This window comes from Cucurbita pepo, chromosome 9 (assembly GCF_057944985.1).
Source record: "Cucurbita pepo subsp. pepo isolate OVF chromosome 9, ASM5794498v1, whole genome shotgun sequence".
NCBI classification, from domain to species: domain Eukaryota; kingdom Viridiplantae; phylum Streptophyta; class Magnoliopsida; order Cucurbitales; family Cucurbitaceae; genus Cucurbita; species Cucurbita pepo.
In genome coordinates this window covers 5,282,665-5,302,363 of record NC_141806.1, presented here as the reverse complement: position 1 = coordinate 5,302,363, position 19,699 = coordinate 5,282,665, and the positions used below count along the sequence as shown (strand labels likewise).

Genomic DNA, 19,699 nt, shown 5'->3' with positions numbered 1-19,699 from the left:
TTATGTCCAAAGACCATCAATATCAAGTTGGTTGTGTCCATAGAATAAATAATAAATTTCATCCAATGAAAAGACCATCAATAACAAGTTCTCTCAATCAATAAATAACAAGTTCATAACAAGTTTTGTCCAAATAAAATACCATCAATAATAAGTTCTATCACTAGTCCATCTATTGAAGGTTGAAAATTTAGGGTGATTTATCCTTTGTCTTCCACTTTATAGGGGTAATTTCTACCCGAATTTTTTAAGTGCTTCCATAACGGTTCCACAAGAATTAGGATGACAGGTATACTCCTTTGATTTACTAGGTTTTTTCTTCCTAAATTCAGATTGTGCAGACAATGGTGGCTTCGATCCAATATAATTACTAGAGCTAGTTGCACATCTACTCCCATTATTGCTTTCCATCTATAAAAAAAGTAAAATAAAAGTATTATGATTTGAACATTCAACCGAACCATTACCATAAAATGCATCAAAGTCCACAAAGTTAAAATAAACAATATCATGATTCAATGCAAAGAATATCAATGTGGAATAAAGGTAAAATAAAATAAAATTTGAGACAACTAACCCACAAAATATTTCAATTTGATGGCTAAATCTACCAAACTATTAAGCATTTGTCTAATAGATTTTGATTATACAAAATATGGAAAGAACTCTCACTTCTCAACATCTACCCACAACACAAACTATCAACAATTCTAACAACACAAACTTACTTTGGATCCATTATGTGTTTATAAGCATAAAATTGAATTTGATCTTTCTTTTTCTTTGCTTGTATGTGACTCGTTATCATTTATCAAAACTTATACATGGTAGATGACCATTTAACAACACCCACATAAATGTTTTTAATGTACAAACTCTCCGTCTTTACAAAGGGATAAATCAAATCAAGACTTAAGACAAAAGCTTACCAGTTGTTTGTGTTTTTGTGTGTCATGAAGTTAGTAATTGTTTGCAGTACTCTAATGGGTACGAAATTGGGGAGAGTACTCTAATGGGTACGATTTGGGGAGATACTAGTCTACGAGGAGACCAAGAGAGAAAGACGGCGCGCGAGAAAGGAACAAGACAAAGAACGTGAGAGCGAGAGAAGGCTATTGAGATCAGATCCCTTGGTTGAGAGCCTGAGAGTGAGAGACTGAGAGCACAAGAAAGAATGATAGAGACTGAGAGCGCAAGAAATAATGATAAACAAACACAAAGAGACCGAGAGAGAGATAGTGTCATGGTAATGGTTGTACAATGTTACAGGACAAGAGCACAGCAAACAACGAACTTTTGATAATATGAAACACAGATATATAGAAAGAGAGAAATTTTGAGAACTTTCTCCAAGATGAGAGGCAGAGAGGAAATTTTATTACTCCAAATCCATTATTTTGGTCTTTGGTAATCAATGTCATCTTTAATCAATTTAAGTTAGTTACTTGGGCTTTGGGCAAAAAGTCGTGTTAGGACACGGATAAGACAGAACAGGGGTTAGATTTCAGAAAAGAATGGGCTACTTGACTACTGTGTTTTGACTTTGGGGCCTTGGGTTTCGATTTTTTTTTTTTCAATGTTTTCGAGTTGGGTTGGGTTGACCCAAACATTTTCTTTTAGAACCCAAACCCAACCCAAACTGGATTGGGTTAAAAAAATGAAACCAACCCAAACTCGAAATCCAATCCAACCCAACCCTTATATTTCGGATTGGGTTCTCGAGTTAGGTGTGCACCCCTATTCAATAACAAGTCATCTCAACAAGTCCAAACAAGTTCTCTTAACAAATCCAAAGAAAAAGGAAAAGACCATCAATAACAAGTTCCGTCCAAAGAAAAGACCATCAATAACAAGTTTTTTAAACAAATAAAAAGAAAAATAAGATTATCAATAACAAGTTCTCTCAACAAGTCCAAAGAATACACCGTCAATAAGAAAACTTTTCAAGAAGTCCATAGAAAAGTTCTCAACACACTACCAGAATGAAGGCTTTTCATAGCTTTTAAAGATGAAGGCTTTTCATAGCTTTTAAAGATAGCATTTTCTATTTAATGCAATTAAAAATATAAAAGAAAAAAAGAACACAGAAAACTGAGAAAACGTGTGGACAACTAAGAAAACTTAAATAAAATACGAAAAAAGAAAAAGGAGGGAAAGATCTTGTAGTGATCTGGCTTTTAGGTATGGCTTAGTTCAAAATCTTGCGCTCATCTTCATTGTCATCCCCTCTCTCTCTTTACCTTGCTTCTGTTTTAGAATTTGTTTCGTATTATGAGGTTTGGATTGGGGATTGAGATGTTATAATAATTTTCCTCTCAATCGAGTGATGTATGAGTGAATTTTTTGCTGCTGCAATGACCCTACTCCAGGTATATAAACACATACTCCATTTTGAAATTTTTTGGTGCTTCAAATTTTTTGCTACTGCAATCACTTTTCACTCCTACATCACTAGAGTAAGCAATATTTTAAGGAAAAAAACACACACAAATAGTAATATAGTTGCAGCAGACAAAACACATACTTTATCAATGATCAACATTTCAATGACCATACTGAATAAACACATACTCCATCGATGACCAATATATATATTATTCTACTGCAAACATATATATATTTTCTTTACCATATATATATATGTGTGTTCCGATAAAGAAAATATTTGTAGTTTTGATATTCACTATATTTGCTCCGGTAAAGAAAATATTTGTAGTTTTGATATTTGAATGAAATTTCTACAAGAGTAAGCAATATTTTAAGAGTATGTGTGATTATTTTTTAGGAGAATTATACATTATAAAACTTGTATTAAAATTTGGATAAAATAATTATGAGAATATATTGAATCTTGCACGATAATTATCGAAATTAGAAAAATAATTCAATTTGAACATCTTAATTTGTTTTCATTCTTTTAATTTTGCCTTGCTTATGGATTTTTTTTTAAATTTTTTTATTTTTTATTATTTGCTTGATTACTCAATTCTTAGGCATTAGACAAAGTGCCAACAAAGGGTGGTTTAAGTTTTAGTCAATTTCTTGAAATTAAAGGTGTTGAACAGATAACGGTACTTTACCTTATTCTCGACTTATTTTTAGAAAGATTTGAATGTACTTGTTACACTACGTTTTTTACCTTTGGTGGCTTTTTATTATCATATATATATATATATATATATATATATATATATATATGTATATATACATACGTACATACATACTTACACTAGTTTTTTTTTTTTTTTTTTTTTTTTTTTTCTTTTGTCAAATGATAGTTTCCAAATAGTAAATGAGAATTGATATGTTCTTTTCTTAAATAGTAATTGTGAACCAAGTTATGGACCGTCCAATTGATCATCCTATTAAGCATACCAGAGCTTTCAAAATGGTCAACAAAGATTGGTTGTATTTGAATTGGGATGAGAATATAAGTATCAATACACTTTATTTTTAAGACACATACTTAACAAAATTGACTTTGTCTAATAGTGCTACCGATGAGTACATGGAAGGAGCATGGAAATTTCTACAATAATTGAAGAAAAGAAAGCGGGATGCCAAAAAAAGTTTCTATGTCCATGTAAAGAGTGTAGGAATATGAGACATTATGATATCCAAACCATATATGAACACCTAATCATTAAGGGAATGGACCCTACATATAATGGTTGGTATCATCACGGAGAAGTATGTGAGGAGGATGATGTTGAAAAAAAAGTCAATGATGCTCTTATGTTGGAAACAACCATCTTATATAAGAGTACATATATTGCAGAGGAGGACAAGAATGATCCTTTTACATCAAAGAAAAACAAAAATATTTCTCACAATATCCAAGAGGCAAACACTCAATTGTACACAGGATGTACAAAATATACAAAGATATCAGTAGTTGTGGCATTGTATAAACTTAAGACATATAATGGTTGGTCAGATGCTAGTTTCACAAGAACTTTTGTATGACATGCTTTCAATTGATGATGTCATTCCAAAATATATTTATGAAGTTAGAAAATTGTTCAAAGAATTTGATTTAGGCTACCAAAAAAAAAATCCATGCATGTGTCAACTATTGTTGTCTATTTAGAAATGAGAAATAAAAGTTAAAAAGTTGTCCTCATTGTAATACTTCAAGGTGGAAGGTTGATAGACAAACGAATGCAACCAAGCAAGGTATACCTTCTAAGGTATTAAGATACTTTCCTATCATTTTGCAACTTAAACGAATGTTTAAAATATATGAAGTGGGTGAAAGTTTACGATGACATTCTCAACATAAAAGTACTGATGGAAATATTCGACATCTAGTTGATTTTGTTGCATGGGAGTTAATTGATAAAAAGTGGCCTGAATTTGGTATGGACTCTCGTAATCTTAGGTTAGGCCTTGCTACATATGGTTTTAATCCATTCTCCAACATGAACAGTAGATATAGTTGTTGGTCAGTCATGTTTGTTACGTATAACTTGCCACATTGGTTATGTATGAAAAAGGAAAATATAATGTTAACATTGTTGATTTCTGGCCCTGGACAACCAGGAAACGATATTGATGTCTACTTATAACCTCTTCTGGAAGACTTACAACATCTATGGAAAGGAGTACAAGTGATATTGTAAGTAAAACATATTTCAGTTTAAAAGCAATTCTCATGTGGACTAGAAATGATTTTCCTGCATATTGACATCTTGTTGGATGTACCACAAAAGGTAAATACGAATGGAAAAAAGTATTCATATATGAGTCATAGACGATTCTTGTCAAAGGAAACAAAACAGTGTTTGATGGAAAAATAGAAAAAGAATTACCTCCCAAAATTGCAACAAGTAGTGCAATTAATACCAAACTTCAAGACTTTGAAAATTGTTGGGAAAAATGTGAAAGCTTAAAAAGAAAGAGCAACAAACAATGCACAAGATTAGCGACCAGTAGGTAATGAAGTTTGTAATGAAAATAGAATTGGAAAAAAAGATCATGTAATTAGTGAAAACCCTCATTAAACAACTCTATCATAAAGAAAAAGAGGTCCTACAAGGATGAAGACAATAGTTGGACAATCTAAAGTGAAACTTGTTCTTAATGAATATGGACGACCCTATCATAAAGAAAAAGAGGTCCTACAAGGATGAAGACAATAGTTGGACAATCTAAAGTGAAACTTGTTCTTAATGAATATGGACGACCCATAGGGGATATATCCTAGGATTGACTTTTTTTCTTGGTCCACTTGTAAGGAAGGTTGTACCTGTGACATTAGAGAATTGGAAGAAATTACCTATAAGGCTAAAATTAGTGTTATGGAAGTGAGGTATGAAGTTATTTTAATTAATTTATCTAGTTTTAATAATTTGTATAATATTACTTCTAACCATTTGGTTCTTTGGTACATTCTCAACAATGATTGGCAGAAAAAGTTTATTTTTCAACAAATGGGTTGATTATTGAGGGCTGGAAAATCTCGTATGGTAAAACAAATTCGCAATGCCCAACAAAAGAAGCACTACTACAACTTATGCGAGATAATTTGCAATAGGTAGATGATTGGATGGACTTTGTTAAAGAAAAAACTAGTGCAAATTTCCTGGTAATGAATATTTATATATCGAAAAACTTAATATGATATTTTTGAAATTATTTATATACTTTGATATAACAAAAACATATGTTGGATTATTATTGAGTAGTAGAAAAGTGAAAAGTTTAAAGCCATGAAGAAGAGACAACTCCCTCATACATGTAGTAGGAAAGGATATGCTTGTTTGGTTGAAGAGATGGTAAATATCAATATTGTAGTTTTATTCTACTCTCATGTTATATGTGTGAATTTAGTATATTTATTTCATTTTGCAGAAGAAAAGTTCTTCGGATCCAACTTCGATCTCAAAGATTATGTTATGGACAAAGGCTCACACGAAGAAGGATGGACAACCAGTGAATTCACAAGTTGATGAGACACTCATATGTTAAACTTGTTTGAAAATTACTTATCTTTAAGTTGGCAAGTATTATGTTTATTGATATCCTTTGTTTATGATGTATGTGAAATAGGTGGTTGAAGTGGTTTCTTATAGGTATGAGCGGTTGAACAAACAAACAATTACTTATCATAAGATTGAGCGTATGTGGGTGGTGGTGGTGGGGGGGGGGGGGGGGATGTGGGTGGTGGTGGTGGGGGGGGGGGGGGGGGGAGTTGGAGGGGATGAAAACTTTTGAAAAAAGTACTTATTCGATTCTTTTTTTTTCTTATAACATGTGTTAAACTTATTTGAAAATAACTTTTTTTTATACCTTATTGGATATGTGAGAAGTTTGAAAGTATTGTGTTCGTTGATATCTATTGTTTATAATGTATATAAAATGGGCGGTTGAAGTGGTTTTTTATTAGTATGAGCACGTTGAACAAACAACTGACTCTGTTAAGATGTTTTTGATCATGTCTCTTAACTTATAAGATGTGTGAAGCAATTATGGACTTGCATTATGTATTTGATATACTCTCTTGGTATGAGCGCATTGAACAAGCCGAGGTTGAGACAAAAACTTCATCAAATAATATTGTTGATAATGCCTTGAGTAGAGTTCTTGGACCGGATTGTGGACATGTAGGAGGACTTAGATTTGGAGTGACTCATTCTAAATTATCTCTCTTGTCTCAACAAGAAAATAGATACATGACTCTTGAGAAAGAATATTTGAAGATGAGGGAAGAAAAGAAGGAAATGAAATCAATGTTCTCAAGTTTTATGAAGAAATAGGTACGTTTTTTTTTTTAATTAAGTTATATAAACTTCACATTCATTCTATTGTGAGTTTATTCCATATATATTTCAATTGAAATTTTCATAGATTAACCTAACCAAGTAAGTCTCTAATGGTATTGAAAGTATACCAAAATCAACAGACATCCATTCAAATTTGACAATACCTTCTCGTAAGTTGAGTTTCTAATTTAACGAATAAAATTACTGATTTTATTATTACTATCAAATTCTCCATGCTTTTATTTCTCTTCTTGTAGAGCATCAATAATAATACTCAATGAAGTGAAGTTATTAGATTGGCATGACTCAGGAGAGATTGTTGCAGAAAGACGATGGTCTTCTAATGATTCAGCTGCTCTTGTTCATCACGTCCCTATTGGACCGCATTAGAGTATGAGTTGATATACCAAGGAAATGCAATGCCTATTTATGGCGGCCTACATCAGAAATGACATGTATTGAATGAGTTGTAGGTAGTACAGATGACTTTGATGAATCTTTAAAGATGACACTTTATCTACATGATAAACTTGAAGTAAAACTTGGTGAATTTTGTGCTTTGTGAACTACTTTATGTTTTTTTTTTTTTACTTCAGCAAAAACTTTATCTTGCATTGTTGAAACTTCTTTATTTTTTTTAATGGGTAAGTAGATCATGAAACTTCAATTAAGAATGAATATATATATATATATATATATATATTTTTTTTTGTATTTAAAAGTATTTAATGTATTATAAAATATTCTTCTATGTATGTGAATTTCAAAATTAGCCAAAAGTAATGACCAAGAGGTATAACTAAATTTATATAGAAAAAAATAGATACTATCAAATATGCATTACGATAATTAAATTAATTAAAAAATGATTCATTACTTAGATATAGCATAAAATTGAAACTATAAGTACTATATTATAGTATTAACAAAATGTTATTACAAGTTAAAGATAACATACTATTTTAGCTATATTAAACATATCATGGCTTAATAAAAAATGCTATCGATTATGAGAATGATTGGATTCTTGATTTAAGATTTAAATCCGTGAATCGAATATGTTCCCTGACATATTCCATTCAATTTTCCTTCTTTTGGCACCTTGTCTATTTTGATTTTTCCTATTATTGTACTCTTTCTTTTTCATGTAAATACGTACCTCTATGTGAAGATATGTAAAAATATGTATTATGTAAGAATATGTATTGAAAGTTATTAATTAAGCTAGGATGATAGAGCTCATGTAAATCGTAAGGGCTCAAGTCATTAAGCATTTGTAAATGGTATCAGAGCCTTCTATTCGTGAGGGAAGAGGAGTTACTCGATCTTTAAGAGCGATGTCACAGAAGTCAGGAGGAAGATATGAAAATTCAGAAGAATTTGAAGTATGTGATAGCTGAGCGAATAGCCCTTGTGTTCCAGGTGGTAAGACGCGGGAAGCGCAGTAAGTCCGTTGGCAAGCTTGGGTGCTTAGTCATACGAAAAATTCTGAAGAAAATCTTATCTACAACCTGACAACTTTATCAGAGACAAAACAAAGATTGACAACTTGTCAGCCACAAAGTGAGGGCTCACATGTGAATTATGAGTGTTGGTAAATTATTAGTCTTTTAAATTATTAGTTTACTTTATGTCTTTTAGGAAAACAGATCTTGCAGGGGCCTATCATGCTAGATTCGATCTTATCTCTTAATTGGCGTTTTTCAAATTTACATTCAAATTCGAAGTCTATAAAAAGACTTCATCAATATAAGGAGAGCATCAATCGGCCGATAGCTCTCTCTTGAATATCAATTGAACAATTCAGAGAAAAATCATTCTACTCTTATCTTATCTATCTTATGAACGAATTTCTTAGAAAGCTCAGAAAATCAAGCCATCTCAAATGCTCTACCGATGAAGAAGAAAGTTCAAATGAACATCGAAGGGGAGAAAATCTCACAATCTCAAATACCGTCAATCAAGAATACCAGATTGCTAGAATCGAAGATCAACTCAAAAATTGGACTATTCCAAAGGTAGATCCTAAAACTATCTACCAAATTTCAACCTTCAATTTTACTCAAAGATCATGCATCAAATTCTCAGAGAATAACATCCCAATTCATAGCAATAGGGAATCTCTGAATCTTTTTTCAAGATCTCTTATACTCCAACATCGTGAAGAGTTTAACTATCTCCATGTCGGTCTTGTCCAAGTCGCGGTAAAACCATTGTTCAGACTTGGATTAGATATCCCAGTCCTTATCTCCTTACGAGATAAGAGACATGAAGATTTCTCAAATTTAGAGAATGGACCAGTCTATTTCAATTGTTATCCAAACTTTACTCTGTCTCTCCACGACCCACACATATTATCAGCTCTCATGCTAGATTTGCAGTCAAAAAATTTAAACATCAAGGCTGAAACCCATTCTTCAGTCGTTATATTCAGGGTTTATTATAAGCTCATGAATACAAACATTTCTCCAATAGCATTAAGATCCTCACCAAAGGGATCGACTATGCTCATAGATGCAAATCTTCCAAAGAGGAAAGAATCTCAAAACCCAGTCCAAATTATCGAACATGACGATGGAAGCGTTGAAATAAAATTCAGCGAAGAACCTTCGTCAGAGTCAAAAGTAAAAGAATTCCTGAGTTCTAGACCAAGTACTTCAGGAATATCAAGATCAATGTATGACCCCTTAAAGGTAAAAGAGGTCAGTTATGATCAAAAAAGGGCGTCAATCCATTATGAAGATGGCTCAAGGTCTCCAACCCATACGGATATGGATACTCAATCCGTCTACGAAAGCCAGCTAAATGTCATTACAGCTGATTTCCAGATAGACAAAGAATTTTTTAAAGCAGATTTTATGTCAACTACCAACTCTTCAAAAAGAAATGTCTTCTTCCAACGGGCCTTCTATGTCGAGACTCTCACTCTTCACTCTACTAAGTATGTTCGTTCCTAGGGTGGGATAAGACAGGAAGAAAAGAAGGAAAGATTCTGATTTCGTTCTATGTTTGCCCTTTAGAGGCCTTTGTTATGTTTTATGGCCTTATCTTCTCATCATGTAAGATGCAATATGATGCCATCAAAGCAAAGTAGGTTTTACACTCAAAGATCTTGCCGAAGCAGGACGGGCAGTGTGACATACTTTCTTTACATCGGTAATCAATTCCGGTATTTCTCATTCACAGGATTACTCACTAAAGGAAAGACTACTGATTAACGCCTGCCTAAGCCTTGATATTTCTTACAAAGAGGCTGAGCGAAATGAATTAAGAGCTCAGTGGTATTCTCATATGGAAGCCATCAAAGAAAATATACCATTCTTCGAATGGTTTGAAGAAAATATTCTGCAGGTATGCACCTTGACCCAGAGGAGTTGGAAGACTACCAAAAGAGGCGAGGTATATTCGAAACATCCTCCGTTAGAAGAAGTCGAATTCGACAACTACTGAGGAGAAAAGGTCAAAGCTAGCCCTTTCAAACATATTCCGGAAGGACTAGAAAAGGGTAATCCGACCCTAAAGGATATCAAAAATATCCAGCATCAAAACAATTATTCAAATAAGATTTTATCCACGATCGCTACTCAACTTGAAAGTATCGAGGGAAAAATCTCAAAGAAATCAGGTACTCAGCAAGAATAGGCAAGCAGCTCTGTACCAAAGGTTGATGAGTCAATACCAATACTCAAACCGGCAAATCTCGAAATATTTACAAAAAGGATTTCAAAAGAAGAGGCTGCAATGGCCAAGATAGAGGAAAAGTTAGACAGGATATTAAATCCCGCCATGACACCTCAAGATTCATCTGTCAATGTCATTAACAATGACGACGAGAACCAAGAATTCGAAGACGAGATTGCAAACGAGAGAGAAGAACCTTTCTACAATCGAATTGAAAGGATATCTAGAAGAAGTCAAAATAATGCCAGTAATCAGAAAAACTGGTATCCTCAACCGTCTTTTCCGGATATCCAGTTCGAAGAAAAGACACTACAAACTCAAGCTCATTACGATGGTTTAGCAATCTATGAATGGAATATCGATGGATTGTCTGACTATCTGATAATGAATGTTGTCAATGAAATGATGATGGCTGCAGGCGCGTATAAATTACAAGGCCATAAATCCGACCATCAGATAGCTCAAGTTTTGGTAACCGGATTTACCGGGCAACTCAAGGATTGGTGGGACAAATATCTCGACGAAACAACCCGCCAACAGATATTAAACCACTATGTCATTAGACCAACTACTCAAATTATCAAAGAAGAAGGTCCATCAACTAGGACCGAGGTACAACATGAAAGGGTAGAGGATGCCGTCAACACCCTCATATATACCCTCATAGAATTCTTCGTCGGCGACCCTCTAAAATACCAGGAGAGATCCGCCGAGATACTCATGAATCTGAAATGCCCTACCTTAGGTGATTTCAGGTGGTACAAAGACATGTACTTCAGCAAAGTTCTTATTAGAACAGATAGTTCGTTGGAATTCTGGAAAGAGAATTTCGTCAATGGACTACCAAAACACTTCTCAAGGAGGATCAAAGATGGTCTTAAGACAAAGTACAATGGAACAATTCCATGGCAAACTTTGTCATACGGATCCATAGCATCCTTCATCATAGAAGAAGGACTCAGACTTTGTAATGAGTCAAAGATTCAAAACAAGCTCAATTCTTCGATATCAAACAGAAAAGAGCTTGGTAGATTTTGCGATCAATATGGATGCAAGGGAATAGAAGCTCCCTCAACCTCCAGACGAAAGAAGGTTAAGACGCATCCAAAACCTTATCATTCATACAGGCCTAGAGAAACATATCGGAGTAAACCCGTGCAGTCTCAGAAGCCAACATACTCAAGAAGGAAGCATATTCCTACAAAAACTCATAGAGGAAAGAAAAAGCAAACTTGCTTCAAATGTCGTGAAGAAGGACACTATGCTAACAAGTGTCCAATCAGAGGAAAGATCAACGAGTTGGATATAGATCAAGAGCTGAAAAATCAGCTATTACGACTGACCCTAACCGACTCAGAGCAATCAAGCGAGGGAGAAATCCTCGAACTCCAAGAAGAATCTGATTCATATTCTAGCACAGAATACGAATTAGAAAAAGAAGGAAAAAGGACGTGCGAAGGATGCATAAATGTCCTTACCAAAGATCAAGAAATTCTACTCGAAGTAGTAGAAAAAGTTCAAGACCCAGAAATTCAACAGAAGATTGCTCAACGACTTAGGGATGCCATGACAATCTCTAAGCCAACTGAAAGGGAAGAAAAAAAATCCCTACAGACTCCAATCTGTTCTCCAAAGATTTGAAAAACCGAGGGAACTCACTACTCAAGATTTACAAAGAGAGATTAATAATCTCAAACAAGAGGTACAGGCGCTAAGATCTGAAACCAGGTCAGAATCTTATACGCTTCGTCAAGAAATTCTCAATCTTCAGGAAAGGCTGCCAGCACAAAAGGAAACGGCGCAACCGAACCTGGATGAAGAAGATTTTCAAAGTTCCTTCGTTGGAGCCATCACCACTTCTCAATTTCAAAAATGGTACGCTCTCGTTACCTTAAAAATTTATGATTTCAAAATCACACTAAAGGCTCTTATAGATACTGGAGCCGATCAAAATTGCATTCAAGAAGGCCTAATACCCACAAAGTATTTTGAAAAAACTACTGAGGGTCTTAGAGGTGCTAACAACAACAAACTCAAAATTAATTACAAACTATCAAAAGTTCATGTTTGCAATGATGGAATTTGCTTCGTAAATTCCTTCCTTCTAGTAAAAGACTTAGGACAAGAACTAATCCTAGGTACTCCTTTCATTACTCAATTATATGAGTACCTGATTTCTTTGAGATTTTTCCCTCGATACTTTCAAGTTGAGTAGCGATCGTGGATAAAATCTTATTTGAATAATTGTTTTGATGCTGGATATTTTTGATATCCTTTAGGGTCGGATTACCCTTTTCTAGTCCTTCCGGAATATGTTTGAAAGGGCTAGCTTTGACCTTTTCTCCTCAGTAGTTGTCGAATTCGACTTCTTCTAACGGAGGATGTTTCGAATATACCTCGCCTCTTTTGGTAGTCTTCCAACTCCTCTGGGTCAAGGTGCATACCTGCAGAATATTTTCTTCAAACCATTCGAAGAATGGTATATTTTCTTTGATGGCTTCCATATGAGAATACCACTGAGCTCTTAATTCATTTCGCTCAGCCTCTTTGTAGGTTTGGAAGAAGGCATTTCTTTTTGAAGAGTTGGTAGTTGACATAAAATCTGCTTTCAAAAATTCTTTGTCTATCTGGAAATCAGCTGTAATGACATTTAGCTGGCTTTCATAGACGGATTGAGTATCCATATCCGTATGGGTTGGAGACCTTGAGCCATCTTCATAATGGATTGACGCCCTTTTTTGATCATAACTGACCTCTTTTACCTTTAAGGGGTCATACATTGATCTTGATATTCCTGAAGTACTTGGTCTAGAACTCAGGAATTCTTTTACTTTTGACTCTGACGAAGGTTCTTCGCTGAATTTTATTTCAACGCTTCCATCGTCATGTTCGATAATTTGGACTGGGTTTTGAGATTATTTCTCTTTGGAAGATTTGCATCTTCTATTTTCCAGAGAGTGCTTCTGGTTATTTGATCCCAAGAGAGTGTTTTTGGGACAGTTACTGATGATTTTCCAATATTTACTTCTATGAGCATAGTCGATCCCTTTGGTGAGGATCTTAATGCTCTTGGAGAAATGTTTGTATTCATGAGCTTATAATAAACCCTGAATATAACGACTGAAGAATGGGTTTCAGCCTTGATGTTTAAATTTTTTGACTGCAAATCTAGCATGAGAGCTGATAATATGTGTGGGTCGTGGAGAGACAGAGTAAAGTTTGGATAATAATTGAAATAGACTGGTCCATTCTCTAAATTGGATTGAACCATTCCCAATAAAGAATTTGAGAAATCTTCATGTCTCTTATCTCGTAAGGAGATAAGGACTGGGATATCTAATCCAAGTCTGAACAATGGTTTTACCGCGACTTGGACAAGACCGACATGGAGATAGTTAAACTCTTCAAGATGTTGGAGTATAAGAGATCTTGAAAAAAGATTCAGAGATTCCCTATTGCTATGAATTGGGATGTTATTCTCTGAGAATTTGATGCATGATCTTTGAGTAAAATTGAAGGTTGAAATTTGGTAGATAGTTTTAGGATCTACCTTTGGAATAGTCCAATTTTTGAGTTGATCTTCGATTCTAGCAATCTGGTATTCTTGATTGACGGTATTTGAGATTGTGAGATTTTCTCCCCTTCAATGTTCATTTGAACTCTCTTCTTCATCGGTAGAGCATTTGAGATGGTTTGATTTTCTGAGCTTTCTAAGAAATTCGTTCATAAGATAGATAAGATAAGAGTAGGATGATTTTTCTCTGAATTGTTCAATTGATATTCAAGAGAGAGCTATCGGCCGATCGATGCTCTCCTTACATTGATGAAGTCTTTTTATAGACTTCGAATTTGAACGTAAATTTGAAAAACGCCAACTAAGAGATAAGATCGAATCTAGCAGGATAGGCCCCTGCAAGATCTGTTTTCCTAAAAGACATAAAGTAAACTAATAATTTAAAAGACTAATAATTTACCAACACTCATAATTCACATGTGAGCCCTCACTGTGTGGCTGACAAGTTGTCAATCTTTGTTTTGTCTCTGATAAAGTTGTCAGGTTGTAGATAAGATTTTCTTCAGAATTTTTCATATGACTAAGCACCCAAGCTTGCCAACGGACTTACTGCGCTTCCCGCGTCTTACCACTTGGAACACAAGGGCTATTCGCTCAGCTATCACATACTCCAAATTCTTCTGAATTTTCATATATCGGATGCGTCGGTCTCCACTATTAAACTAGCCCTTGGGTTTATCAGCGATAAACACGGAATTGACTTGACAAGGGATTTGATTTTTTGGACTGTTTTGGTATGTTCTTCAGTCCATGGCTTTGGATTCTTTTTTAGTCTCTCAAAAAGCGGCTTGCAAATGGGTCTGATATTTTGAAGGAAATCAGACACATAATTGAGACATCCCAACAATCTTTGTAGTTGGGTCTTATCTCTAATTTGATCTGGAAAGTTTGAGGCAAAGTCAATGGACCTTTGAATGGGTTTTATTAGGCCCAAATGAATTTCAAATCCGAGAAAACGGATTTTTGTTTGAAAAAGTTTAATTTTGGGTTTAGACACAACTAAACCGTTTCTTTTGACCGTCGTCAAAAATGTTTGAAGATGCTTAAAGTGTTGATCGATGTTTTGAGAAAAAATTATAACATCGTCAATATAAACAATTGAAAAGTCTTGAAAAGGATTGAAAATATCATTCATAATCTTTTGAAATTCGGATGGAGCGTTTTTTAGCCCAAATGGCATAACGTTCCATTCGTATTGTCCAAAAGGGACATTAAAAGCCGTTTTGTACTTGTCTTTTTCTGAAATCTGGATTTGCCAAAATCCTGATTTCATGTCAAATTTTGAAAATATTTTTGCATTTGAAATTCTTTGCAATAAATCTGATTTATTTGGAATTGGATATCTAATCCATTCCAAAACCTTATTTAAGGGTTTGTAGTTAATTACCAGTCGCGGGACTCCACGTTCCTTTTCTGCCTGGTTGTTGACGTAAAAAGCAGCACATGACCAGGGGCTCTTTGATGGTCTAATAAGGCCTTTCTGCAAAAGATCATTAATTTCTACTTTGCAGAATGTTAGTAATTCTTTATTCATTTGAATAGGTCGGGCTTTCGTAGGAATATTTTTCTCCTCGAAAGCTTTGATATAAGGAAGATCAACTATATGTTGTTTCCTATTCCAAAAGGCATTTGGGATATTTGAACAAACTTCTTTTTCTAATTGAGTTTGTAAAGTTTTGATTTTAAACTGGACAGCTTTGTTTTGAATTTGTTCTTCTATTCTTTTGAATGAAATTTCTTCTTTCAAAAAAGAAATTTGTTTTTCTTTATAATTTAATACATTGATTGAATAATTGTATTCTTTTGAAGATTATTTATTTCGCTAATCCTTATGGGGGAAAGAAAGTTAAATTTTATCTTCTCCCCTAAGGCTTTTGATTCTAACCCTTTTTCGGTTATTCTGAAAGGATATAATTGAGTAATGAAAGGAGTACCTAGGATTAGTTCTTGTCCTAAGTCTTTTACTAGAAGGAAGGAATTTACGAAGCAAATTCCATCATTGCAAACATGAACTTTTGATAGTTTGTAATTAATTTTGAGTTTGTTGTTGTTAGCACCTCTAAGGCCCTCAGTAGTTTTTTCAAAATACTTTGTGGGTATTAGGCCTTCTTGAATGCAATTTTGATCGGCTCCAGTATCTATAAGAGCCTTTAGTGTGATTTTGAAATCATAAATTTTTAAGGTAACGAGAGCGTACCATTTTTGAAATTGAGAAGTGGTGATGGCTCCAACGAAGGAACTTTGAAAATCTTCTTCATCCAGGTTCGGTTGCGCCGTTTCCTTTTGTGCTGGCAGCCTTTCCTGAAGATTGAGAATTTCTTGACGAAGCGTATAAGATTCTGACCTGGTTTCAGATCTTAGCGCCTGTACCTCTTGTTTGAGATTATTAATCTTCCCACCATTTGATTTTGATAATTTTGAAGACCTGTTTTATTTGGTTTTCGGTCTCTTTAATTTGAAAATTTCAAGTTAAAATCCAAGGAATTTGAAAATATACGCAAAAGTGCACGGTCAATGGAAATGGGATTTTGAATATGTTTTGAACAAAATAGTGGAACGATTCTTGGATTGGAACTGGAAATATACTTCGCCGATTTTCGGGTCGTCGTATTCTGGTTCTACCAGAGCTTCTGGTATAGACACAGATTTTTTAAAATAGGTTTTGATTTCAGGAACTGGAGAAAAATGAACGGGAACTACCGCGTCCGAGTAGGTCGAGGGGACAGAAGGTCCCTTTGAAGTGGAAGAGACAGTGGGTCTCGATGGAGTAACGGCAGATGGCCGTGTTGAAGAAGCTGAAGGCCTCGTCGGAGTGATAACCTCTGCCTGTTTTTGAGAAAGCTTTGCTTTAGATCTGGTCACCAATGTGAAGCCAGAATCCATTGCATAGCTATCGGATGTCATTGGAGTAGGTGTGCTTGAAATTTTTTTAATATAGCTAAAATAGTAACTCATTCTAAATTAAAGATGGAAGATGATTTAAAATATTATCAATGCGGCAAACCTCCTTTGAAAAAAGGAGATGGAAGATGATTGGGACATTCATATCGATTATGAGAATGATTGGATTCTTGATTTAAGATTCTCAAACATTCCTCCAATTACCTTTGTCATGATGGAAGGTCTTGACAAAACACTACGAAGTAACAAAAATAATAAAATAAGTTTAATTACTATTGGTATAGTACAAAGAAATCTCGTATTTAATGAAGCACGAAAAGAAACACCTTAGAGTAGATCATCAAGATGTTAACTCTAGTTTGAAGTCCATGCATAAATTGAGCATAAAGATTTGGAGACATGATCGGCAAGAAGACAATTGATACTTACATCTACCATTTGAATCAAATAAACATTAAAACCTCAACAGGTAGATGATTTGTGTCGGGATAATAATTAGGGAGGCATGATTGGCAAGAAGGTAGATGATACTGGTATCTACTGGTAGATTGTTTGTGTTGGAGGGAGGAAATAAGATATGTGTAGTTGAAGATTTAGGGGGAAGTGTTGTGATCGAACAAGTGGAAGATGCTACGCCTCAAAAGATATGGGTGTTGATGGAGCATCTTTGTGGTGGTCCTATGAAAAGAAAGTCTTGATAGACTCGAAAAACATTGAAGAAATTTTACCACATAAGGCAGAAGAGCAAACCGTATACATTTGGTCAAGTGTTGATGCACCTGAAGATCCAAGTGACATTTATGTTAGTGTAACAACCTAAAAATTTCTATTTAACCTAAGGTCGCTACCGTACACATATCATGAACATTTAATGCGAAACTAACTCTATTGATACCTTATAATAAAATCAACCATTAGGATAATCGTCTGTTTCCTACGACGATTATCCTAATGGGCAACTTGGATGTGTTATTAGTTTCCTACACACGGCCCATACGTGCAAGTATGGACTCATCATTCAGTTCGCACACCTCCTGGACTCCTTTCTAGTCGGGCGAGCATACTCTGGGAGCTGTTGATGCTGGACAACCATTAGAAGTAGTGACCGTCATGGCAGCATTATGTCAAACATAATGATCGTTCCCCTGCCTAGCAGTTTACACGTCTATGCTATCATGAAGGAATAGGGGTATCCCCCGATGCATCAGCACACAATAATGCATGAGATCCCTTAAATCTTTCCGTTTTAATTATCCTTAATACAATCAATGCTAACGCATTTTTAATATCATAAAATTTTTCATACCATTTCTCATAACATTTATCATAACTTTCATGTGTATGTCGGGGTTATATTTCATGCTAGTTATCGTTTTGCATATCAATCATATCATATCATTCATGTAACATATAAGTCATATCCTAACGTTGTCATGCTTTCAGACATAACAATCTATGTCAAAGCGAGAGTGCCGGGTGGGTGTGAAATTGAGTTGGTCGCGAAATTCCGGTGCCTCGTTGGAATTCTCGCGCATTTTCTGACGACTGCGCAAAATATCTTTTTTAAAGTTTTCATATCGTTACATTATCTACCCTTAAAAAGAACTTTTGTCCTCGCTATCTCGAATTCTTGCATTTTCTTGGGGTATTTTTACTTTATTTCCTCCTCCTGCTCCCACGTAACTTCCTCGGTTTGGTGGTTCCGCCATAGTACCTTGACGAAGCCAACATTCTTATCACATAATGTTGTAACCTCCCAGACAAGGATTTTAATTGGTTTTTCCTCATAGCTTAAGTCTTCTTCTATCTCAAGAGGTTTATAGTTTATCACATGCATAGGGTCCATGATATATTTTCTTAACATGGATACATAGAATAGGTTGTGGACGCTTGAGAGTGAGGGTGGTAAGGCTAACTTATACGCTATCAAACCTATTCGTTCCAGGATTTTGAAGGGTCCGATAAAGCGGGGGTCTACATCACACATTCTCAAAATTTAAAGAATTGAAGACGACGATCGAAATAAAAATAGGAATGAAGATTTGTTGCTTTTGCCCAGATAATGGCATATAATACACGTTAGATGAGCTCAATCAATATCTACACAAGTGCGGGATATGTCCTTAGTTTATCTGTGCCCACATGTCACAATAAAATAGTGTAGCAAAAAGAATCGACATTTGACATGCGAAGAATGTTTTAGGAAGATTTTGGGCTAAAGTTATGCAAACGGTTGGCCATGTGATTAACAAGCTTTCCCAACCCGGGTTAGGTTTCATCTCACCATTTGAGACACAATGGGACATGAAACTTATAGTTAGCTGCTTCTAAGTATTCAGTTGCATTTATTACATATTTGTGTCTAGTCATCTACATAGCAAGTTTGACAAGGAAGTAGTTTAGATGTATATTTGTTTACAATCAAACAAAAATGGTGAAAATGTTGTGATCCAACACGTGGAAGATGCTACACCTCAAAAGATGTATTTTTTTTTTTTTTTTTATGAAATATCTTCGTGGTGGTCCTCAGAGAAGAAAGTCTTACCAAACTCAAAAAACAATGAAAAATATTCTACAACAGAAGACGGAGGAGCCGGGAGCAAACTACACGCATTTGGTCAAGTGTTGATATGCTTGAAGATCTAAGTGATATTGATGTTGGTGAGCAAAAAATGACTCGAACCAGATGAGAAAGGAAACTAACACCTTATTTTAAAATCAACTTTTTGATTAAAAGTACCATTTTTATAGGCTTAATTTGTGTTTAAAAAAAAGAAGG

The 19,699-nt window shown here is 34.7% G+C and overlaps 1 pseudogene; it reads left to right on the top strand.

The window, feature by feature from the left end:
- Positions 1-5,429: 5,429 nt before the first annotated feature.
- On the top strand, positions 5,430-6,758 carry LOC147791147 (uncharacterized; annotated as a pseudogene).
- Positions 6,759-19,699: the final 12,941 nt, after the last annotated feature.